We start from the raw sequence: 25,884 nt of genomic DNA on the forward strand, positions 1-25,884 counted from the left end.
TCAAAGTGAGCAGGCATGAGAAGAAAAGCCAAATATAAATTAGTCCTACCAAAGAAATAACTTGGTACACCAAAACAAAATAAAAGTAAATATTTTGTGGACAAAAATACATGTACAGGGCACAAATAAATGTAAAAAGCAAAACAAAACAAACAAAAAAAGAGTGTTTTTTTTTTACAAAACTCAGTAAATGTGAAACTCCCCGGGAGCAGACCGCCCACCGAAGCGTTTCCTGGTGGCCTGAGGGCTGTTTTTCCCTGCTTTGAGAAGTCAAATTGACCAGCAATAATGTAGCAAGCAGGAGTTAATGGACCTTTCAGTATCCATGCATTTAACATTTGTTATGCTTGCTGTAATGTCCCACACAAAAAGTTGCATATACCATGTACACATTAAGAGATACATTAACTGTGAAATCAATGGGAAGAGTATAAGGAATGATGAAATAGAAAGGGAGAAGGTATAAATAAAAACCAGAAAAGACCTCACCACAGGGAGACGTGTGTACTTTAATTGTTGTAGCATCTGTTCTCTGAGAATTAATGAGTATCTGTGTGGCCTTTTTTGTATTTGAATGTTTTCAATCTATTGAATAGAATCTTTTGACTTTTTAATAAAGCAGCCAATTGTATAACTAGTCTGGTTTGTGTTACAACACAAAGGGTTAGCATACAAAGTTAGCTTGGCGGTTTACAGGTTGGCCTGGCATAGAATTAAATTATTACTTTGCCCCTAGTGTGTGTGTGTGTGTGTGTGTGTTTATCAAAATTGTAATTATAAAATTATAAATTATCAGACTTTAAAAAATATTATAGGAGATCAATAAATCAGCCAATTTTTTCACAGGTAGTTTTTCACAAAGTACAGTAAAGTATTGGAGGTTATATGTGTTATTGATTTGGACGGGTCAATGATTCTGCCATCTGGAAGGTGAAGCACAAGCAATCCTTCATTGTCAGTGCAAAGGTGAATGCTAATAGGTAAGGTTAGCTAGCTTAAAGTTGCTGCAAAGTTGATCCATGGGTCACTACGATCAGGGTCACCAAATTAGTCTCCAATTAACCTAACGTCATTAACTCCATGAGGTTCTTCTTGCTGTGAAGCAACAATGCTAACTACTGCACCACTGTGCTGCCCCATGATATCTGTTTAAAATGGTTTTCTTTTCAGGTAAACCATGGCTCAAATGTCAGCAGCTGTGAACGAAGCAGCAAGTACTTTTTGAATCGAGTTGAACTACTATACTGCATTTTGGCTAAATATCTAACCATCCACTTCTTTCCGCTGGTCCAATTTAGGGTTGAGGGGAAGGCTGGAGCCTATCCCAGCTATCTGTAGGGTAGCCAGAAATGTGAGAGTGAATGGTTGGATAAACTTGCATAAAATCTTTGATGGGGAGTGGATGAAAAGCCTCTTTTTAGTCTCCAGGTGAGCATTTCAATAAGGAAGTGACAGCACAGGAAAACTACGAAATGTTCTATCGCATATATTGCAAGAAAAGAGTTCTACCCAGGACCTGATAATGGATATTCATCTGGGGACCTAAACTGTTTCTGCTTTGCAACAGCATCTCTTCTTAGTAATTATCTGCGCTATAAGAGACTGAAGAAGTTCTGTATATCTATTTAACTCTATGACACAAGTGCTGCCGGATCCACCCTCTACCTGCCCCCCCCCCCCCCCACACACACACACACACACACACAAGTGCTCAGACACTCACAGGTATATTGTCTTATATAAAGCTGAAAGCTGTTATTAGTGTTGTAATCACTTTACTTCAGAAAGCCCTGCACATGTCCATTATGGTATTTATAGAGTATGTACTGCTGGATGGTAAAATTCAGATGACGGATGACCAGTGAGGTAATCGGCTAATCATGGCAAGAGCATTGCTTAATTACTTTATTCATTCAAGGTGACATTTGGCTACGGCATGCCCACTCTCTTAGTCAGTTTGCAAGCCAAGTGAAAGAGAATTAAGGCTAAATGGGGGGCATGCATTAGTGTCTAGACTGATGGTAAACATCTTTCTACCTGACAAGAAGATGAGTTTAATTCTCCATATCTCTGCATTTGTGAAGTTTCCTCTTTCTTCCTGAAGGTGTCCACTCTCTTTACACACCCAGCTTTAATTAATATAGTGATCACAGCCTGTCGTTTCAAAAGTCATATGAGTCGTCTTCTGTGGCTAAAATTGCATTTGTGGAGCTTGTTTTAAAAACCAAGCTGTATATATTTAATTCTGCTAGCACACAGGCACGTGATGCATATTTACGCGCTTACGCGATACATGTACAAAGGATACAAATACACACGCAGATACACACACAGAAAAACTCAAATAATGAAATGGCCCGTGGTTATATATCCCTTCTTGATGCGGACCCAGAGGGACAGAGATTTATGACTCTTGTCTTTACAATCACTTTTGGATTCAAATCTCACCACAACACACAAAAAAGCACCACAACACAAAGGCGTGTGCATGCATGTTGCACAGCAAGCAGAGAGGCTTTATGTGTCCTCATATCAGCACATCAGAATGATAAATGCACACGACGTATTGAGCTGCACATAATGCAGCCTCATTTAGACAGACTCAAGAAAACTGAATATGAAGTAATGGATTTACCAGTGAGTACCCAGAGATATTTGAACACACTGTTTATGTTGTACGATTGGATTATTTTATACTTCAGTTTATTAAATGAGGTACAGCTGGCTGAAACGGGTGTTTTCTAATACAAATAATCTTGCAATAAATTCAAACTCAATAAAGAATATTGTGGTTTTCCTGAAATGATTTTACATTAGTATGTTTATGTTGGGAGTTTCTAGCTTATTGTACACTATTGTAATACAGTATTGTTCAGTACAAAATGACTGAATAGTGAAATATTTTCCCTAACATTGCACTAAAAGGCTTTTTAACCTTAGTCTTATAAGACCTACACGTCTCATATGGTTTACTCGTGAAAGTTCCTTCACAGTATTGTTCAGTATTGTTATAATTCTCATTAATATTTTTGCTTGAAATAAATATAAAGCATACTTTCTTGAAAAAAATCATAAAATAATAAAAAAATTTAAAATGATACATACAGTCATTCGTTACACCTTTCTAGTACTTGATTAGATCCCCTTTACATCCATATAGGTGTCTCCTGTGGCACAACATCTTAAAGGTGCTCTATTGCATTCAGGTCAGTGTAACTGCAACTTGTGTAATTTTGCTTACTGTATTGCAAAGTGGTTGAAATGTACAAGCTGGCTGATTTTTCAAATCATACCAGCATGACTTCACACGTATATTGACATTTATTGGTCTTTACAGCGTTCCTTCCTTTTAAGTCATGTCCCTTTTTTTGATTTCATTTGAAAAGTCATATTTAATCACATCTAGTTCTTTGTGGAAATTTCCTGGACATCCTGCAAAAAGGTCGCTTCTGTGTAATATAAGATAAATAACGGTACACCGTGCTAGGTTGGACCCACGTTTGCCTTCATGGCATAGATTCAATGAGATGCTGAAAATAATCAGAAGAGATTCTGGTCCATTTTCACATGTAGCATCACACAGTTGCTACAGATGAGAATTTTCCCTTCCACCACATCCCAAAGGTGCTGTATTAGATTAACATCTGGTGGTTGTGGAGGTCATTTGAGTACATGGAGCGCCTGCAGGATGCAGCCACCAGAAAACTACCATCAAAAAATTGCAGAACAAATACCAAAAGTCATCCAACCAGGCAGGATTTTTCAAATCTGCTGTTGTACACTTTTGGTGAGTGTGTGCAAATTGTAGCGTCAGTTTCCTGTTGATAGCTGACAGCATCCTGTTCATGGAAAAGGATACTTTTCATTTACAACATTTATTTCCTGTAGCTAATTACTTTTACATAAATATGAAATAGACAGGGTTGAAAAAGGAATGCAGTGTAGCTTTACTCATATATGTCAACAGCTTCGATGAGCATCTATGCATCTGTTAATCCCCCACAATGATTCTTGCCTTCATAAAGATTCAGATAATACAATTGAAAGCACAGCATCATTAGGCATTATCCTCAAGGACCTCACCACCCGACCAGCTTCACTCTCTGGGGCTTAGAGGAGGTGCCCCTGGGACATATCTGGATTTAACACCAAGGCAGCCGCCCCAAGAATATTACAAGCACAGGAAGCGCATGCTTGTCTCAGTCACTTTCATATGCGGGAGGATTTATTTTTCATTTAAAATTTAAAAGATTGTCTGAGGATCTCACCAGCACAGTTTCTACATGGCTAACATCCTTCGAGGAAGGATTAAAAAAAAAAGAAGCAAACATATTTACAGCCATTAGTTTATGGTAAAGCTTTATATCGTGGACTGAATCTGTTCACATTTCCATCCTTTGTGAATGACTTCATGAAATATAAACCATACATTTCAAGTAGATGTGCAGCCGGGGTGTGCAGCTCGTTTAAGTGCGCTTGTCACCAAGACTGCCAACCATGAATTAATGAATCAAGTTGAAAATGTCAAAGCAGGTCCCGGATCGCTCTGCTGTGGTTCAGCTGCAGAGCACTGTCAGCATCAGGCGGCTAACTGATGGTAAAAGGCCTTACTCACAAAACAAACCAGTCACACAAACACACACAGATGCACACACATAGTATCTGCCAAGCCATTCCATTTCTCTTGTTATAAAAAAGGTCATTCTTGTCTCTTCTCTTGCTTCAGTGGGTGGTCAAATCTCTGCACTCCAGCCCTCTATGCATAAGAGTGCTGGAACATCATTATTATGTACACATTTTTCCATCTGGTATATGTAAATGTTCTCTTTCTCCCGTAGCCAGACTGACATTGCGATTTCATTTACCTATCGGTGCAATAGCCTGCATCCTGCTCAGATCCATCATAATGCCACAGTACTTTGACTTCCTCTCGCCAGATTGCCATTAATAGACAGAGGATGTATGTATTCATTCCTGAGGTGTAAAAAGTAATCAGGTAGATGCATTAAGGGCAGAAGGGTGATAATCCTCTCCTCTTTGCACTCTCATCTTTCGTTGCCTTTCATCACCCTCTTCTCGGTGCATGCCGGGAGCAAAATTTGATTGATAAGGAAAGCATAAACAGCGTGACATGGAGAGAAGCTGAGTTCATAAAGAACATCATCGATTGTTTGGAGTGCTCGGGAGACATCAGCACATGCCAGCACAAATTTAAGTCTGCATATAACAAAGGCGATGATATCATTAAGTTCATTCCTGCAAATGTGTTATTTCATCGTACAGCTTATGTCATGATCATTAGAAATTCTGGGGTGGGGATCTTGTGACAAATAACCAGGCAATGTAATCGTTTGCCTCTCAGGCAAGTTTCTGGTCCTTTGACTGCAGCTGACATGAACCAATTCTGCTTTTGCTGGACATTTTGGTCAGAGTAGCCCTGCTTTCAACGCTTGCAGCAGATCTCAGAGTAGAAGAAGGGTTTTTGTCACCTACTGCACTCCAAACATTGGAGCTGGAGTTTGTCCCACTGTAAAATCAGTCACTGGTGAATGGGTGGAGTGACTTCAAGAGCTGTTTGTTGCAACCTGCTTGCTAAAGCAAAATGTATTTCAGGTGGCATTTCGCTCTCAGATATTAAAAAAAGGAAAAACCAAAAAAAAAAGAAGAAAAATTTATATACCAGGGCAATGAAACCAGTAAGTTTACATTTACAAGAACACCCATCCTAAATCCAAACCTAAGACATATGACTTTACAACCAACTGGATGTGTATAGAACTGCATATGTTCTACACATTATATAACGATGTTTCCCTTCAGCAAGTCTCTGTTTCTGTTTATTTGTCTCACATTCTGTGTCTTTTGTTCTGAACACAGAGCAATCAGTGGGTGGAATGAATCTCAATAGATGCCCATTATGTTAGCTTCCAACACAATATGTTAGCAACTCATGCTGGTTTCCTCCATATGTAGTGGAAAAAAGATCATCTTCTATTAAAGAAGACTTCTGTTTGTCATCTTTTTGGGAAATACTGTAACATTTAGCTTAACAAGTCAATATAAAATTGAAAAGTTGAAAAGACAAAATCCCTTTTTGACCAAAAGTCTTAGAAGCATTTTCATATTTTTAGCTTTCTAAGAGATGTAGGACTACTCTGAAATAATATGAGATATTTTATTTGACTATGTTTTCGAAGATAGTCCAACAACTGAGACTATTTTAAAAGCAAATGTATTTGGTCCTTGGATAATTACGACTTTGTAGGATTTTTTTTGTATGTCTCTGTTTGTGTGTGCACATATCTTCAGTGGGAGAGTGCATTATGTGCTGCCCATTTCTTGAAATGAACAGATGGAGGAAAGCGGCAAAGGTCAGTGCATCCACATACAGCTGGTGTTCAGGGTGAAGGAAGAGTGCGGTTTTGTCACCTCTCTCGCAGCTTCATATGTAGTTGAAGTATTTCATATTATTGAATCTGTGGCCTGACATAGTCGGTGCACATAAAGTAAAAAATGCTTCCTTCCAATGTAGTATAAACGTGACCCTGAGCTGAGACTCAGAAGTGCATAACCAGGCTCTGAACAACGGGAGAGTTCAGCATGACACTGACATTTACATTGTACCAGGAGCTTCAGTCATTCATTCACCTATTTTCTCATCCATGTGGATTCACATTCATTTCAAACTCTTTTAAAAAAGTAAACAAAGTGGTTAAGCTGCGCTGTCTCTTCATGAAAATAGCATTTTCACAGAGTATGACATTTAGTTTGTTTACCTTAACAGCTAAACATATTCTCACAGGTCGGCAGAGTTCAGCTCCTTAAAGTTTAAGATGTTTCCTTGTTTTAACAGTTCCAGAAGGGAACCTGATGCATTAGTTTAAATAAATCTCTCTAATGGTGAAACAGACCTTTTTAAAAATCCTTTCAGAGCTGTGGCAGATAACCGGCATGGTAAAAGACTGGCCTAATAACGAATGAGTTATCTAAGGCCAACAGATGACTTGCAGAAACAATGCTGATGATTGAGCAAAACAACTACGCATGTGTGCGCACTTGCAACACACGTGCACTTACACACAGACACACACACACAGGCCTAAAAAGATGTGTTTGCACTCTGGGGGAAAAAGTTTTCAAAGCACATTAACATTTTATTCTTTGTGCATTTAGCGATCCCTCCGACTGTACCATGACTCACTTGAGATTAACACTAGAAGCTGTGTGTTTGTCGAGCGTGGGTCAAAGAACCATTATGTGAAACCAAAAGTGTTGAGTTTTCTTTTCTGAAGTTATCCTTAAAAACTCCAAATGATCTACAATGTACTGGATCTCTGTTTGTTTATATGTGCGCGTCCGCGGCTCTGTCCACCACCACGCCGATGTCCATTACTTTTATGAGGCTTTTGAGTTATGACCTTTAATAAGAAGGCATTATGGGAATTTTTGGTGTCTTGGCTCTTCTCCAGAATTATAAGTTCATCCTCTGAGGTTGCTCAGCAATAAAGTTGTCAGCTGAATATTGCCCACCCAGAGAGAATTTACTCCCTTTTATAAGTGTGTGCGTGTGTGTGTTTGCTCAGCCCCGTGGTTTGGTCATGACATTTACGTTGGGTATTATTGCCACGCTGAGAGCTGCTGACTGACAGACATTAATTGCACTTTTTTTTGTGACTCACAGCTTTTGAGAGATCACTGTGCCCTGCTAATACTCAGGAGTTCCTTTGTTGATGCAGACACATTTGAACAGGCAAAATGCATGGCCCACATTCTTACCCCATATTTCCACCACCTTGCCCCTGAGACTCGCTTTCTCAGTGGGCAAGTTCCAGGTTTAACCCCCTTCATGGGAGTAAAACCACCAGTGATGGATGCTCACTATATAAAATCTGTGTGTGTGTGTGTGTGTGTGTGTGTGTGTGTGTGTGTGTGTGTGTGTGTGTGTGTGTGTGTGTGTGTGTGTGTGTGTGTGTGCATGGTCTCACAGATGTAGTATTTTAAGGCTAGTATGCTAGTTGTCAAGAACCGAAGTTCAACACACAAGCTGGACCCAGGAGCAGAACACACACACAGCGGTACGAGAGAAAAAATAAACTTTATTATAACTGAGAGTGTCCCGGGAGAGTAGAAGGGAGAAAACGCACGGAACCAGAGAAACCGAGGGACCGGGAGAAGAATCGCGCAGGAAACGCCGAGAGCGGGACCGTGGGAGGCTGAAACAGAAAAAGAAAAAAGGATTATTGGGGTGCGGGTAAACCGGCAGCATACGAGGGGAGGTAGTGTACGCGTCTTACGATGATAGCGGGGCCAAGGGAACCGGAGGGAGGGGTGAGGGTCCATGGGGAGAAGCTCCAGAAAGGGCGAGGCGGCTGGGGTTGATCGTGATCCAAATTCTGGACAGGCAGGTGGACAGGCTGGTGACTCAAAACACGCCGAGCAGTGATCTGGGTATACAAGGCAGAGTTAGTACTAGTTCACACGGATAGGATTGCCTAAGGACTTTCCCGTAGGTGTGCGTTACCGCTGAAGGACGATTACGGACTGGCGTGGAGCAGCAGGCTGGGCAGGATTAAATGGTCCACCTGGTGATCGCCTGGGATGGGATGCAGGTGTGGAGTCAGCGGCCACGCCCACGGGAGTGGGCATCCCATCAGCACCTCAGACGCCGGGCCGCGGACCATGACACTAGTATAGATACATTTAGTGCTGACTTTTAGTAATTATTCCAAGCGTTTATCAGGCTTCCCCTCTCTCACTGCAAAATTTGGTTAGTACAAAAAGCCATTTCAGTTTCAGTTTTGGGGGGGGGGGGGATGGGGGGTGTAATCCAAACTGAAATAAAGAAAGGAGGAATGATCACGTTCGGTTTTGCACTTTCACACAGGTTTGCACACAGCTACTGAACAGCTGACTAGTGTTATGGTCTGTCTGCCTGACTCTTCGCTAAATGCAGATTACCAACGAAAAATGATGAGACGGGCAAAGCGAGGCAGAAGTCTTTCTCATCTTCCCCTGAGAAGCAGTATACCCCACCAGATGTCTTGGGAAATGCTAGAAGTTGGAGGCACTTGAGGCGCTTGACTGCAGTTCTTTAGCTAAGCTGAGATCTAGCTGAATTCCCTGTTGATCAGCAAAAAACAGCAGGCAGCTCGTAATAGCCACTCGCTGTCACATCACTTGCACAGAGTATAATTCAGTAGAGTCCACCACAGCTTGCTCAGAATCAGCGAGACATTATTAATGGGCCATCAGCCTTCTAACACGTAATAACATTGACATGAAGATGGACTTTGACTAAGATTTTCCCTGACAGCATGTCTAAATATGTGAGAAATATGGAAAGATGAGGGAGGCTTTTTCACTAAAAGAAAAGGTAGAAGGTAGGCTGACTTTTAGAGGAGCTCACAGGCTTTGCTTCCCAGAGTGTGCAATTTGATGCATCACGGAGAGGATGAAATATCATTATCTGTATGACTGGCTCTTAGCCACTTTAAAGTAGTGGATTCACAGCACTTAAATAAACATGCATATGCCATTTTTATCAAAAATATTCAGAGCACCACTCGTAACTCAGTTCTTGCATGACAGAAGCTGCTCATGATGCTGAAGTCTGAAACTTTTAACCTGCATTTAATACTCTGTAGTTGATGATGGATAACACGCAGAACTCCAGTGTGGCTCTAACCATATTTTTTACAATACGTGAGCAATGTGACAGCTGGAAGACAACAGTGAAATCAGATTACCATGATACACAATCTGTTCAGTGTCGTGTGCCTACGCTGTTTTTTTGTTATTAATTAGAAGATAACCGAAGCAAAAACAAACCTGTATTGTCACAACTGCATCGTCATCAGACTAATATTTGTCCAGTTGTAGTAAATTTTAATCGTACAGACAGGTGCAAATTTTAGGACAAAGCATTAACAGCTTGTGGGGGTTGTCAGTTGTACTGTGGGAAGCGCTTTGCTTGTAGGAATTTTGCCTGTTTAGCACCTTAGAAGGAAAGTCACTGTAAATCAGTGATCACCTTTATCCTGTCATACAGCATTTCTATCCTAATAGGAGTGGTCTCTGGTTGTCAGTGGACCTATTGACGGCTGATGAAGGGCCAATGAAAGCATTGATGATCTTAAAAACTTTGTGAATCATACGCTATGGCCTCTATGGCCACTGGATCTCGTCCCACTTGAACACTTATCATCAAAACACCTCTTCTTCTTCTTCTTCTTCTTCTTCTTGTAGCTGTTCCCTTTAGGAGTAGCCACAATAGATCATCAACCTTCATCTCATCCTATCTCCAGCATCCTCCTCTGTCACACCAACCCTCTGCATGTCCACTTTCACAACATTCAGGAAACTTCCCTGTGGTCTTCTTCTTTTCCTCCTTTTCGTCTCCATATTCAGCATCCTCTGTCCGGTATATCCACTATCCCTCCTCAGCACATATTCCAACCATGTCAGCCTTGTCTCTATAACTTTGTCACAAATCACCTCAGACACCCTCACTATGCCCAAACTTGAATCTTTACTGTTAGACCTGTCTTTTTCTCATTCATTCATGCACACCAAATGAGGAAAAAACTTTTGTTTCATCCCTCTGGGAACCTTCAAGCTGTCTTCTCGCACACTCAATGACTACTAGTCAGGTGGCAGTACAGTAAAACTTGAAAAACAGAAAACATAACAATTTTTGCCTTCGAACAAAGGTTGGGCCTTATTGCTGAAGCTATTATATTTCAAAAGGCGCAGCTGGTTTTGGTTTCCAGTTTGTGTTGCAGTTCTTGCCTTTGCAGACTAGTCGGTGCTATCCACGAAGGATGAGCCCAGCAATCTAATGGCAACCACAAGAATTGAGGTTTGCAATGCAACACGCTCCTTGCAATCAATTTTACACGATATCCTTCAGCAACCTCCAGGAACCATTTGTTAACCTGTTAAGGAAAACTAATTTTTACCAGTTTGTAGCTGCTAGAGAGTTAGTGACAAGTCTCTAAGGCTGTGTGAATGGAGCTTTAGCAATCAGTTTCAGATCAACCGCCTCAAGCAACCAGTTGCCAACTGGTCTGGGAATACACATTTTCTCCTCACAATTGATGGTTGTCAGATGGTTGCTAACCGGTCTCTAATCTTGCTTGACTGTGGCCTTGATTTATCATCTTTCTGGATTCATTATAGTTAACTTTTTTAGATTATTTGTCTGTGGTTGCTTTATTATTCAAATGCATACCTGTTCTTTCTTTCTTTCTTTCTTTTTTTAGTTCAAAATACAAATTTAGTCATTCATCACAGTATAAGTTTTTACTGGCCTTACAGAAAACTAGCTTGTCATTTTTAACACAAATACTATCCTTACAGTGCTCAGCATAAATGAGTACACCCCACTACATGTCAGAAAACCTTTAGTTTCCTTTCAGAATCAACATTTTCTATGAGATACTTTACTACAAAATACTCCCACAAATGTGGGCCATTGATTGCAAACAAGATTTGTTAATTTGCAGAAAAAAAGTGATTTTCCTAACAAATTCATTCAAGCCCATGTCGCAAAAATGAGTACACCCTAATTATGGTCTTAGGAGAAAAGCCATACTTAAGACTACAAAATTCGAATTAACAGGCATTCAACCAGAGGTGAGTCTAATGATTCATTTAAGAGGTGGCCAGCAGGCTTAACAAAGAAAAGCCCTTCCCATTTCATGCTGCCAGCAAGGGCTCCATGTGGAAGAGAAATGTGACAAAATCTGAGAAAGGACACCATTTTGTTACACAAAAAAGGTGAGGATTACAAAAAGCTTAGCAAAGCTTTACATATCAGTCAAAATACTGTAAAATGTAAGTGCAACCATCTTACAGAGACGTCCAGGCTGTGAAGTTAAGATCTCGACAGGAGCGTCTTCTGATGAGAAGGGTTGAAGAAAATTGCCATGCAAGTTCACTGCAGTTAGCTAAAGCAGTAGAAAGCCAAACTGGAGTGACCGTTTCCCGTGACACCATATGGCGCACACTGCAGAGGAATGGCATGCGTGGGTATCGTCCACGAAGGAAGCCGTTCCTGAAGCCCGTGCACAAAAAAGCACATCTAGAATTTGCTAGGGCCCATGCTGAAAAAGATGAAGACTACTGGGACTCTATACTCTGGAGTGATGAGACGAAGATCACTGTTTTTGGAATTAATGGTTTCAAAACTGTATGGCGTTGTAAAGGTGAGGATTTCAACGAGAAACGCATGGTGCCTACAGTGAAACGTGGTGGTGGCAGTTACTGATGTGCGATACCACTGATTTCCTTTCCGATCCGATACCAAGTAAAATTCAGGGTGGTATCGATCTGATACTGATACTCTGTACAAAAACTTCATGTTTCATTGTATTTCATAATACAATATATAATTGTATTATGTAATTGTAATGATAATATAATAATATAGCTTCATAATGATTACAGGACATCAGACTACTTGTTCTTATTGCTTAATAATGCAGAGTTCATCATATAGAAATAAAAAACCTGAAGTTGTGCGCTATGTGAACACGTTGCCTGCCTGCAGCACTAAAGGACTCCATTAGAGACGTCTGTCTCGCCCTAGCAGCGCCTGTCCCTCTCCTCCTCTTCAGTTTGCCTCAACATAAGCTCATCATATTCTGTGATATGATTTACTCTGAGGTGTTTGATGAGGTTAGTGCTGTTGCCACAACACCTCACTGTCTTGACACATGTATCGCAAACCGCGTCTTGGCTGTTTGTTGGAGGTAAAATGCGTCCACACATTTGCGCTCAGCCATTGTTGCGAGTGCGTACACCAGGGGCTGCCGCACTTTTATACAGCCATATATCGCATATAACTATGAAAGGCGTAAGAGGAAGTAGTTCCTTCCAATTTAGACGATCCGAATGATGTAGTTTCTATCCACTGTTTTCCTGTTAATGAAAAACTACAAATTTACCCCAAAGTACTAAAATATTGATATTTTAATATGAGAATCAATTCTAGAACATAAATTACTGGTATCGGAAGAATCGATATTTCAATTTCGATCCGCACACCACTAGTGGCAGTGTCCATATGTGGGGCTGCAAGAGTGCTGCTGGTGTTGGGGAGCTGCATTTCATTGATGGTATCATGAACTCAACAATGTACTGCTCTATACTGAAGGAGAAGATGCTGCCATCACTCCGTGCACTTGGTCGGCGTGCAATTTTTCCAATACGACAATGATCCAAAACACACATCTAAAGCTACTGCTGCATTCCTGAAGAAGAACAGGGTGAAGGGGATTGAACGGCCAAGTATGTCTCTTGATATGAACCCAATCGAACACCTGTGGGCAATTCTGAAGCGACGAGTTGAGCATCACTCTGCATCCAGCATCCAGGCTCTAAAAGAGGTTGTTCTTGAAGAATGGAAAACGATAGATGTTGCAATATGTTGCCAACGTGTGCATTCCATGCCTAGAAGACTTGGTGCTGTCCTTGAAAATCATGGTGGTGATACAAAATACTAGATGCAGTAGTTTTTGTTGCAGGGTGTATTCATTTTTGCTTCAATCATTTTGAGTAAAACTGAAATTTTGTGATCCAAGTTATATTATTAACTTTATTTTCATGTTATGCAGTTAAACAAGTGTTCGATAAAACTTAGCCTGGTGACAATTTTGGAAATTGTTGTTTTGTTCGTTGAGCTACTGATTAAATTCATACTTTTTAAAGGGGGTGTACTCATTTATGCTGAGCACTGCATTTCTCTCCTGTGCTTAGTTCAGATTAATATATGGGTAGGTGAAGATCTTCTCACACAGAGTGGAGAACATGTTGAGGAACATGTACACATGGTAATCAACTAGATAAGCCAGTACAATTGTAAAAGGACAACCAACCTCCTTAGAATTTATCACATTACATGTAAAATCAATGGGTCTTCATTACTTACAGTGGGGCAAAAAAGTATTTAGTCAGCCACCGATTGTGCAAGTTCCCCCACCTAAAATGATGACAGAGGTCAGTAATTTGCACCAGAGGTACACTTCAACTGTGAGAGACAGAATGTGAAAAAAAAATCCATGAATCCACATGGTAGGATTTGTAAAGAATTTATTCGTAAATTAGGGTGGAAAATAAGTATTTGGTCACCTCAAACAAGGAAAATCTCTGGCTCTCACAGACCTGTAACGTCTTCTGTAAGAAGCTTTTCTGTCCCCCACTCGTTACCTGTATGAATGGCACCTGTTTGAACTCATCATCTGTATAAAAGACACCTGTCCACAGCCTCAAACAGTCAGACTCCAAACTCCGCCATGGCCAAGACCAAAGAGCTTTCGAAGGACACCAGGAAAAGTATTGTAGACCTGCACCAGACTGGGAAGAGTGAATCTACAATAGGCAAGCAGCTTGGTGTGAAAAAATCAACTGTGGGAGCAATCATCAGAAAATGGAAGACATACAAGACCACTGATAATCTCCCTCGATCTGGGGCTCCACGCAAGATCTCATCCCGTGGGGTCAAAATGATCATGAGAACGGTGAGCAAAGATCCCAGAACCACACGGGGGGACCTGGTGAATGACCTGCAGAGAGCTGGGACCAAAGTAACAAAGGTCACCATCAGTAACACACTACAACGGCAGGGAATCAAATCCCGCAGTGCCAGACGTGTTCCGCTGCTGAAGCCAGTGCATGTCCAGGCCCGTCTGAAGTTTGCCAGAGAGCACATGGATGATACAGCAGAGGATTGGGAGAATGTCATGTGGTCAGATGAAACCAAAGTAGAACTTTTTGGTATAAACTCAACTCGTCGTGTTTGGAGGAAGAAGAATACTGAGTTGCATCCCAAGAACACCATACCTACTGTGAAGCATGGGGGTGGAAACATCATGCTATGGGGCTGTTTTTCTGCCAAGGGGACAGGACGACTGATCCGTGTTAAGGACAGAATGAATGGGGCCATGTATCGTGAGATTTTGAGCCAAAACCTCCTTCCATCAGTGAGAACTTTGAAGATGAAACGAGGCTGGGTCTTCCAACATGACAATGATCCAAAACACACCGCCCGGGCAACAAAGGAGTGGCTCCGTAAGAAGCATTTGAAAGTCCTGGAGTGGCCTAGCCAGTCTCCAGACCTCAACCCCATAGAAAATCTGTGGCGGGCTGTGTTGCTCGGCGACAGCCCCAAAACATCACTGCTCTCGGGAAGATCTGCATGGAGGAATGGGCCAAAATACCAGCTACTGTGTGTGCAAACCTGGTAAAGACCTATAGTAAACGTTTGACCTCTGTTATTGCCAACAAAGGTTATGTTACAAAGCATTGAGTTGTATTTTTGTTATTGACCAAATACTTATTTTCCACCCTGATTTACGAATAAATTCTTTACAAATCCTACCATGTGGATTCATGGATTTTTTTTTTCACATTCTGTCTCTCACAGTTGAAGTGTACCTCTGGTGCAAATTACTGACCTCTGTCATCATTTTAAGTGGGGGAACTTGCACAATCGGTGGCTGACTAAATACTTTTTTGCCCCACTGTAGTTAAATAACACAAATATGGAGTATTACCTACCACAAAACACCCTCCCCCTTCTGTCAATTGCTAGTTAAATCCCATGCTAATATATGCTTATACACACCCCCTTTAAACCAGTGTGCTCAGGTAGAACAAAAACAAAACAAAACTGGAGGTAACTTTACTCTCATCACTCCCTGACAAAATCTTTTCAGAGAAGATGATGTGCAGAGACACACAGCCAGCCTTCAAAACAGATCCCGCTGTGCACACTTGATTTTTCCTGCATACCCACTAAATGTATAAAAGTAAGAAAATCCTCAGTGAGATTTCAAAGCAGGCAAAAAGTGAGTAAAATCCACTTTCATATCTGTGCGCATTATGATGGCGCTTGAGCTAACGAGACAATCTTCATTCTTTCTCAGTTGAAAAACACCCAGAAAAGGTCTTTTTCCAAAGCACTTGCAATTCTTGATACTCACCAAAGCATTTGTTCTTGCACCACTATTCTTTTCTTTTACCCCTTTGTGTGAGTGGAAAGCTGAGTGTGAAAAGCCTGGTTAACCTTACTCTGGGCCTTCGGGGATACTAGAGTGTTGTGTGCTACATGTCAGAGGCTTAATGATGGCTCACAGTCAACCCAGCTTTCACTTTGCAGATGTGCGTGGACTGTCTGTGCACCTGTGTGGGTGTGTGTGTGATTATACATCTGAATGTGGCTCTGTGTGTTTCTTAGATCAAGGGTTAACTACACAGGGCATGATGTCAAAGGCAGGTCTTTGGTCGGTGAAAACACTGCCGAATTCACTCAGCAGTTACCATGGAGACAGCGCTGCTAATTCTTGACAGCTCTGCCTCTGTTATCAGTGTTATCTACATTGATTTGGTCCCTGCTGCAAATTACCATTCAAGTGAAAGGCATTTTAAATTTAAAGACTATTATTCAACAAGTCAATTTTAAAGTCAGTTTTAAGCTATAAATAAAATTGATTCAAAAATATCTGAGGAGGCTATTTCAGAGAAAGGGTTGCAGTAGGAAAACTGTGGGGATAGACAGGACCCACAGAGTGTGAGATGGAAATCAAGGTTTGAGATTTGAAATCAGACTGGTGTGAACAGGAATGCTCATGTAGAAATTTGTATGTCATTACAGGCATGTGATGTGGCTAAGGAGCCGATGAAGAGAGGTTGAAACTTTTGTACTCTCGTTAAAATTGTCTAGTCTTGGGTATTTTTACTAGTTTTAGCTGCAGGATTCACAAGATAGCCCATTTCAGGCCTTACACTAAAGTGTTGCTGCGCAAAAATCAAAAATCTTTCTTGTTGACAACTAACTTTTAATGTTATACAGGGAATCCGATAATCCAACATATTTCAGAGTTTGGGCTATTAGCCTTTAAAATAAAATGTTTCTAAAAAATCCTAAAATTAAGTACAGGGTGGGCCATTTATGTGGATACACCGTAATAACATGGGAATGATTGGGGATGTTAAAGTCCTGTTTGTGGCACATTAGTATATGTGAGGGGGCAAACTCCTCAAGATGGGCGGTGACCATGGTGGCCATTTAGAAGTCGGCCATCTTGGATGCTACTTTTGTTTTTTCAATAGGAAGAGGGCCATGTGACACATCAAACTTATTGGTAATGTCACAAGAAAAACAATGGTGTGCTTGGTTCCAACGTAACTTTATTCTTTCACCCTGTACTCCTAGGGCAGTTGGATTGTTGTAGTTGGCATTACTATGCATCTTTTTATTTATGATTGATTTGAATGGTTTACTCACAGAAAGTCTGGTGTTTATGCTCTGACTGTGTTTCAGAGAATGTGAATTTTAACATTTTGGTGCAAGGATGAAGTCAGACAAAGCCACAGGGACATGTCCACAGGAGCTGAAAATATCTTATCACTGAGCATGATGAATCTGCTTCATAAACGTACAGAAAGGAGGGAAAGTGGAGAGCTAAGCTGAGCACAAACACACTTCTGCCCATAAAGCTTCAGTCTGTAACTAACTAGCTGTGCTTCTCCGAGAGTTTATATCCATGTTTTCTTGGTAAATTTCTGTGCTGTACTTACTGTTAAGGTTGTCACATGTTCTGTCTGACATGTTGTAAAACATAAGTGTAAGTATACAATTTATTTCGCTAGTGGAAAAAAAAAGTTTTTAGATTGTCTCAGCTAGTGCTAAACATTCAGTGACTGTGTTTTTGTTGCAGATCAAATCAACCTGGCAATGTGAGCTCGTTGCTCAAAGACATTTCTCAGCTTCAGTCTTTGACTTTAAGAACAACAGTTTTTACAGATTGGCAGGACTGATAATGTTTGCCGCATAGCTCCAACATTAATGTCATGGTTTATCATTAGCCGCAGCTGCTAGCAGCTACCCTAATGATAACTTCACAGATGGCTAATGTGGCTGGTGGATAATTGCTAATACTTAAACGGCTAACGTTAATGTATGCACCAGCCAAGGTAAGATTCATGGTAATTCGATTAGCGCCAAATCACAACACTGGTTGCCTCGAGATGCTTTATATTGTAAGGTGAAAATGTTACAAAAATACAAAGAAAATTGAGAAAAATTCCAACAATGACCCCCTATAAGCAAGTGCTTGGCGAAAGTGGGAAGGAAAAACTCCCTTTTAACAGGAGGAAACCTCCAGCACAACTGCCATGACTGATTGGGGTGAGGGGAGGAAGACAAATGTTTAATACTTACTAGTAAAATAGGAGTTTTTCTGACTTCTTGAAATTCCTCGTAAAGTTTTGTTTATTGTTGTGAACTCACCTCTTCAGTCTGCAACGGTGCTCTGTGAAATTATGGGTCAACTGGAGGAGTGTTAGCATCAGGGCTGCACCTGATTGTTTAACGGACACCAGAGGTTTTAAGTTTTAATTGGTACTTTTTTTACTACCTTATGTCTTTACCATTGCGCACCACAAAGTGAGGGTGAAATATGGTCACCAGATGGCAGTGAGAGGGGAGTCTTTCCAGACATTAGCAAGAACCATGACTGACAGAGGGCTGTAGTGGCTGCAAATGGCAGGTGTGTCTGTTCCTTCCTTTGAGGTAAATCATTGTCTAGGCTTTTTAGTCACTTTATTTATTTTTTGTTTACAAGTAAAATTGATGTGAGGGTTAGAGAGCTGAATGTTGAGCCCATTCCACTTTTAGTGACAGTGCACACTTGTAATTTTAAACACAGTTTAAATCATATTTCGCAGTAATCTAGTAATTAGGCTATTTAGACTTATGATTTATAGGTAGATCAACATTTAAAATAACCATCGATGGAAATAATGGCGTTAACGGTATTACTTTTTTCAGTAATCTAACGAATTGCTATTTCTATCATTACAATGCCATTACCATTACTAACAAGAAAATGCTATAGTTACTTTTCCTAGTAATTAGTTACTTTACAATATTGTAACTCAGTTACTAATTTGCTTTTTTGAAGAAGTAACTAGTAACTGTAACTCATTACTAATTGTAACTTTTTAACTGTTTTACTAGTTACTTGCCCAACACTGCAAATAACAGAAACATAAGCAGCAGACGATGATTTGCACGGTACCACATACAGAATGGATCTGTTGCCATTCTGCCTTTTCCTATAAGTTACAGGTTCCTATTGCATTTCTAATAGTTCGACCTTTGTAGTAATTTAAAATGTTATTAAAACTGTTCATAATCCAAACCCTACACAGAGAGTCATCAATTAAACATACATGTCTGAGCAAGAGTGAAGCGAACAAGCAGAGCAGGCTAGTAAGAGTGGCATTAGTAAGAATAATACATTAAACTGATTAGTATTTATGGCATTGACTGGCAAGGGCAGCAATGTTTAGATGTCTAGCCACACATCCCTAGGCAATAGTGTTGTAAATGAGTATCCGATCATATATTTTACTATCGATTAGTATTTGAGCATATATTTTCTTGCCATCTCGACTTCCTGTGAAATCTTAAGCTTGTTGTTTTAGGAAGAATATACTTTTTTTTCCTTTGAGGGAGATAAACACTGATTTGACAGTTACAGTGTGTTTTGGCAGGTACAAAAAGTGAATTTTAGCCTTGGCTTATTGGTGCATAAGCCCTGGCATGTGTGCAGAATGTTTATTGGAGGCTAAACCACTTTCAACCGCATCAGTCTGTATATATAATTGTTCTGCCACTGAAAGTTGTTTTGTTTTACCTGATTGCACAATAAGTCCATACATTTATAAACCTGGTTTTCTTATTTCTTTTGGGTACTGTACATTTTGTGCAACTATTTTTAAGAGTGTTTTTTCCATCCCCATTTTTCACTGTTATTTTAGGCACTCATAGCACTTGAGCACTTGAGTCATACAGTTTAACAGTTGCTTCAACTAAAGACATCAAAGGCAATCTGCTGTCTTCGACCTTTATTAGTAGTGCGTTCACTGCACAGCAGCATTCTTACATGCCCTGACACATGACATGAGGGATCCAATAGCATTATGAAAAAGTTTTACAGATAAACTATTCATGCACATTTGATAGTTTAAAAAGAAAGGATAGGGCCAACAGCTCACATTTTTGATTCTCTTTCTCTGTTACCAGAAGTACTGAGATTCCTACAGTTATTAGACAAGAAACTCATTAAAAGTGGACGGTGAAAGTAGCAGTCTTTTAAATTGAAGGGAATGAAAAATCTTTCAAACCCACCAAAATATTTTCTTATCTAAATTGAAGTACTCAAAGCTCAGCAAGACTGAACTGTGAAATGACAAACTCGGGACCTTTCATCTGATATTTAATTTGATTTGTTAGCTGTTTTTCACTCAGATCTTTCATTCCTATCAAAGAACTGAATGAAAGTGATAATTCTGATGCTTTGAGGACATGAGATCGCTTCTGTAGAGAAAATAAGATCTTTGGAGTGTTCTGCGGGCTTTGTGCTCTTTGTAAAATTGCCTTGTCAGATCACATTGAATTGCAAATCCAGTTTGGGGTTTTTTTGGTAGCAAGTTGCTAAATTATAAGTGGATGGTAATCCGATTGGAGTATCCAACATTTTGTGATGTACATCTTACAGTAAGCTTGTATGCATTGTAACTGCTTCTGTTATGTACACGTTGTGTGCTATGGGTCAAAATAAGTAAGTTAGTATTCTACTACTAACTACAAAACAAAAGTACTGTTCAAAACTCATGAGCCACCCCTCATTTCTTTATATTTTATTTTCAAGGTGACATACTTTCTTGTATTTTTTAAAAGTATTCTTGAATAATAGTTTTCCATGATTTCTGGAGGTTTCTCAAAGTTTTTCTTAACACATTTTCTATAATTTCATTCTTTTTCAGTCCAGTCCTTGTACCTGAGCATTTTTAGAGGAATTATTTTTTGTCTGTTAAACCTCTCAATGCTGAACAATGAATCAATCAAGCATGAAAAAGCACCTTATTCATGGGACTGAATAACCAAAGAACCAGGTTTAAAGTGCATCTTTGGCCACTTTGTTTCTAGCAGTCACATTATTTGTTCACATTTCCTTAGCTGACTGTATGAAAAAAATGACACGGTTTGACAGGATTAAAATAATATTTTTGCACCAACAAGGTGATTCCCAAAGAGCTGTTAGCCAAAAACTCAGCATATCTCAGCATGGTGTGCAGTGTGTCCTTGAAAAACTTTACAAGTGGAGGAAAAAGCAGATGTGGCAGGTCTCAAACACAACAGACAAACCCTAACTGACCCCAAGAAATCAAGCAAGGAATGAAATTATAAGAAATCTTGTCAAATAAAGGCTGTGCTAAAGAATAAAGGTGTTCATATGTCTGTGAAGGTTCTCAGTCATCCAGGTCATCGTAGTCAAAGGAGCTTGCAAAGAAAAGCGTCTGGACTTCTTTAAGTTGAAGACGTTTCACCTCTCATCCGAGAAGCTTCTTCAGTTCTAAGGTCAAATGGTGGAGAGTCCCAGATTTAAACCTAGTGGGAGTTTCCCCCCAAAGAGGGACAAAGGACCCCCTGATGATCCTCTAATCGCCTGAGCCAAGGTGTGAAACTGGGTGTGGGTCCTGATCAGCCAGAGTTTCGGGTGAGCTCATTGTGAAACCTGGCATTAAGGCGTCTGGTGTTCGTACCAAATATTGTCTTCCAAGCTTGTTTTTGCCTTATGTACTGTATTTCCATGTATGTTTGCACATGTTTAAATAAATTGCAGAATCTATTTTCCACTTTCCTAGAAAATATAAAGAAATTAGGTATGGTTTAAAACTTTTGCACAGTAGTGTGGTTAAAGCTATCAGAAATGCCATTAGCTTTGTAATGATTTGGTGAAAAACCCAAAGTGCTACACAAAATTGAAATAGCTTTTTAATTGTAGGTAAAAAAAAAAAAAAAAATAGAGAACTGCCAAAGTCAGTAGACATCATCCACCTGGGACCATAAATGCTTTTGCAGAATTTTTGGGCAGTTCATCTGTTGAGATATTTTAGCTTGGATCAAAGTTGTAAACTAACCACTCTGCAGGCTGAGGCTGACTCCTTACAGCCATTAATGAAAGATACCGTCTGCATAAATCCAAAGAATGAATCCTCTAAGTGTTTTACAACCAATAAAGTGTACCATTGCCCCATAATGAACACAAAGAATTATTTGTGTGTTTTAATTTAAGTATACACCAATCGTCCAGCCAACTCCTGGTGTGAGAATCTCCAGGGCAAAATATCTGTAAAACCCTCTGGAGCCCCACCATTTCATCCACAAACACACCTACACGTTCACCCAAGCATCACAACAGCCAACAAACGATTCTATTTTCTTTCCCCCAGACGCAGCCTCCTTCGTTGCAGCATTAAAGGATGAGAGATTATTCCCTCTATTTCCAGGGAAATGAATTTTATATCAGTTGTGTGTTTGTGAATCAGACCTCCATTTCCAAGAAAGTAGGAGGTATTACTCTTATCTCCTTGACTGTATTTGTAAAAGCACGACTATATAGATTACAGCTGCTCAGATTTCCTACCTGGCTGCCTTGGGAACATACGTTTCCTGTTAGACCTGGTATATCTCCAGTGGAATAAATCAATTAGAGTGCAAAGAAACTGAAAAAAGAAACATGAACATGTCCTGCTTCCTGACACTGATGAAAATAAAAATGTTGTCAGCCTTGTTCACAGATCTGTCCTGATTAGTTATCAGTCTCTTTGAACCCGCCACCCAGCACTAAATTAAAGCAATATATAATCTGCATTCAGTCAGATAAATTTCTGCGGGAAATACAGATCAGCCCATTGGCTCAATTTTACATGCCTTCATTTGTCACAGAAAGTTTTGCACAGTGGATCTCTGCTGGCTGATAGTATGGAAGCTGTGGGGTGAAATGTCCCAAACCGCTCAGACAGTACTTGGCAGTCCTGCAGCAACACACCCACTATACTACGTAAAGTTTCCCCGACAAGAGATGAGAGGTAAAGGCAGAGAGAGAGCAATCAGAAATAGAAATCAATGATGATGATGATGATGATGATGATGAAGAGTAGTGGTAGTCTGATTGAAATCTGCAGGGCTTAAGTCATTTATGAGATCTGCACAACCAAATGTGATTACTCGTACCTCCCTGGACCTCCCTTCCCATCCCCCCTACTTCGTCTCTCTTTTCATTCTTCACTGGATCTGTCACTCAGCCCTGAAATATTCATGCCGGCTCTGAAAAATGAATGCATCTGCCGAAAGGAGCAGAAGTTGAAAAGAGAGAAGTTAGTCGTTTTGATACATATTCTCTCATGATGAAAGTGACAGAGGGCTTTGAGTCAAGCCTTGCTCGGGGAAACGTGGATGACGTGACGGCTTGCCGTGGCAGAGGTGTCACATTACGTGTGGCATGTGTACAGCAAACATATACATGGGATGCTTATACGTGTCATTTTTTTCATCATGATGTTTGCCATTTAAGTGAAGCAGGCTCCAAGAACATTAAACTTGATGCGGTTCGTCAGTCGCTTGCTGAGTGAATGTGCAAGTGTATTAAAACTACATAAATAATTGAGAGACGTGTTCTGCAATATTTGACCTCGGATTTCTACAGGTTGATGCTCCTGACAGGTTCAGTACACGCAGCACACACAAACAGCAGTAACAGGATGACAGTGGGCGTGCTTGAATCAATGCACTGTACATAGTGAAAATAATGGACCTTCATCAGAGGGTCTCTACTATTACACACTCTCTCTCAATCTCTCTCTCTCACTCTCTCTGTCTGATCTTTGTATTTAATTGGTTGCAGAGTTTCTCGGCTCTCAGTCTCCACAAAGTACATTTTGTATTGATCCTCTTTCCTTGGCTTCACAGACTCTGCTTCCCATAGTTATCCCATCTACTGCTTGTGTCTCTATCATTTGCCATCACACGCACCCCTATGCGTGCGCGCACACACGCACACATGCACCCTGGAGAACACAAACGCTTAAAGAGTGCCTCTTTATGAAGTCTTATGCAAAGCCATGGGAAATTAAATTGGACAGAATTTGTCACAGACAATTCTGTAGGTCTGTTTATCTTAGTCTTTAGTTTTTCCTAATCACTCTGCTTTGCAATTAGCTTTGGTGTGACTTTACTGTGAAAAAAAATCACACTCATTACTTTATGAGAATCGCAAAGAAAATCCTTTATATTTTATAAAACCTCCATAAATGTAATTCCACAGTATAATTTTGACAGCAGGCAATGATGTCAAATCTAAAAGTCACTATTCCAATATTTAGGATAAAACATGAGTATGACTAATACATGTTATAGGAAAAAAAACTACAAGCTGTTCTTTCATGAAGTGACGACTCGGGAATAATGAAATCATATTAAATACAAAAAACAAACTGGCACTTTTAAACAAACATTTGAAATAAAATTACAGTTTGGAAAATGTAATGTAAAAAATATTGTTTCCTTATCAAAGCTCAACCTCTCAGCAGGTAAGGTAAAGTAATAAACTCACCAGCCACTTTGTAATATACACCTGTTCAACTGCTTGTTAATACAAAAAATCTAATCAGCCAATCACATGGCTTTGCACTCAGTACATTTAGGTATATAGCACAACCTGCTGAAGTTCAAACTGCACGGAAGAAAGTCAAAGAAAGGTGACTTAAGTGTCACTGAACACGGCATTGTTGTTATTACCTGATGGGCTGATCTCAGTATTTCACAAACTGGTGATCTGTTGGGATTTTCCCACACGGCCGTCTCTAGGGTTTACAGATAATGGTCCGAACAGATCCAGCAAGTTCTCTGTTTATGCCAGAGATCAGAGATCAGAAGAGAATGGCTAGACTGCTCTGAGCTGATAGGAAGACAATGGTAACTTTTTACCGCCAAGGTATGCAAAAAAGCATCTGTGAATGCACAGCACTTTAAACTTTCAAGCAGGTGGGTGACAGCAGCAACAGATCACTATGACAACAGGATGTTGCTTGGTCTGATACGTCCCGATTCCTGCTGAAACATTCAGCTGACAGGGTCAGAATTGGGTGTAAACAAAAGCATGGATGCATACTGCCTTGTATCAACTGTTCCAGCTGATGGTGGTGATTTGATGGTGTGGGGGATATTTTTTGGAATACTTTGGGCCTCTTAGTACCTGCTGAGCATCATTTAAATGCCAGAGCCTGCCTGAATATTGTTACTGGCCATGTCTAGCCTCCCCCGTTTTTTCTAGCAGAGATATAGAAAAGATATGCTAACCTAAGAACCTGACAACTATTCTCTGAAAGACTGTGTTCACATCCCTAAAAAGAATTGAGTGGAGCTTCTGTCTTATATATTCCAAATCACTTAACCCCTACTACCCACTGAGGCCAGAGGGGAAAGGCACACCAGTGGAAACCTTTGATGCCATTTTCTAAGAGGTTTGTCGGGTCTGTCAGAGTCACATATCTGAACGGACTTACTCATGAATAATACACACATGCACGTCTGTACACAACACACTGTGGTATCGACACATAGTTTACTGATGTACCAACAGACATACAACATCAGTGCGTCTGGAAGAAGATTTGGGGCTCGATATTCATGGTGCATCGCACACGTGCACTGAAACACACATCCAGCTGTACAACGTGTCCCACAGGTAGATAATGCAGAATAACATTGTTTCCAACATGCTGGCCTATTAATCATGGATGAACTCCTGCATCACTGACAAATTAGCCTAATCTCACAGGGAAGGGCGTGAGTGGATTCACACAAGCACATTCACCCACACCACTACACACACACACACACACACATGGAGAGACACATAGGTGTGCACAAAGCAAGAAGAGTGTGAGCGTGCGGACATGCGCAAGCTTATACACACACACATGCATTGTATCAGTCTAATCTCATAGGAAAGAGCATGCTCTGACTGG

At 40.3% G+C, this 25,884-nt stretch overlaps 1 long non-coding RNA gene across 1 annotated transcript; it reads right to left on the minus strand.

Annotated features, from left to right (window-relative positions):
* Positions 1 to 8,076: 8,076 nt before the first annotated feature.
* On the minus strand, positions 8,077 to 8,679 carry LOC113013944 (uncharacterized). The gene is made up of 2 exons (XR_013903974.1): positions 8,522 to 8,679; positions 8,077 to 8,444 (listed from the first exon to the last, which is right to left on the minus strand). It is a non-coding gene; the product is annotated as an uncharacterized LOC113013944 (long non-coding RNA).
* Positions 8,680 to 25,884: the final 17,205 nt, after the last annotated feature.

The sequence above is a fragment of the Astatotilapia calliptera genome, chromosome 20 (genome assembly GCF_964374335.1).
Source record: "Astatotilapia calliptera chromosome 20, fAstCal68.1, whole genome shotgun sequence".
NCBI classification, from domain to species: Eukaryota; Metazoa; Chordata; class Actinopteri; order Cichliformes; family Cichlidae; genus Astatotilapia; species Astatotilapia calliptera.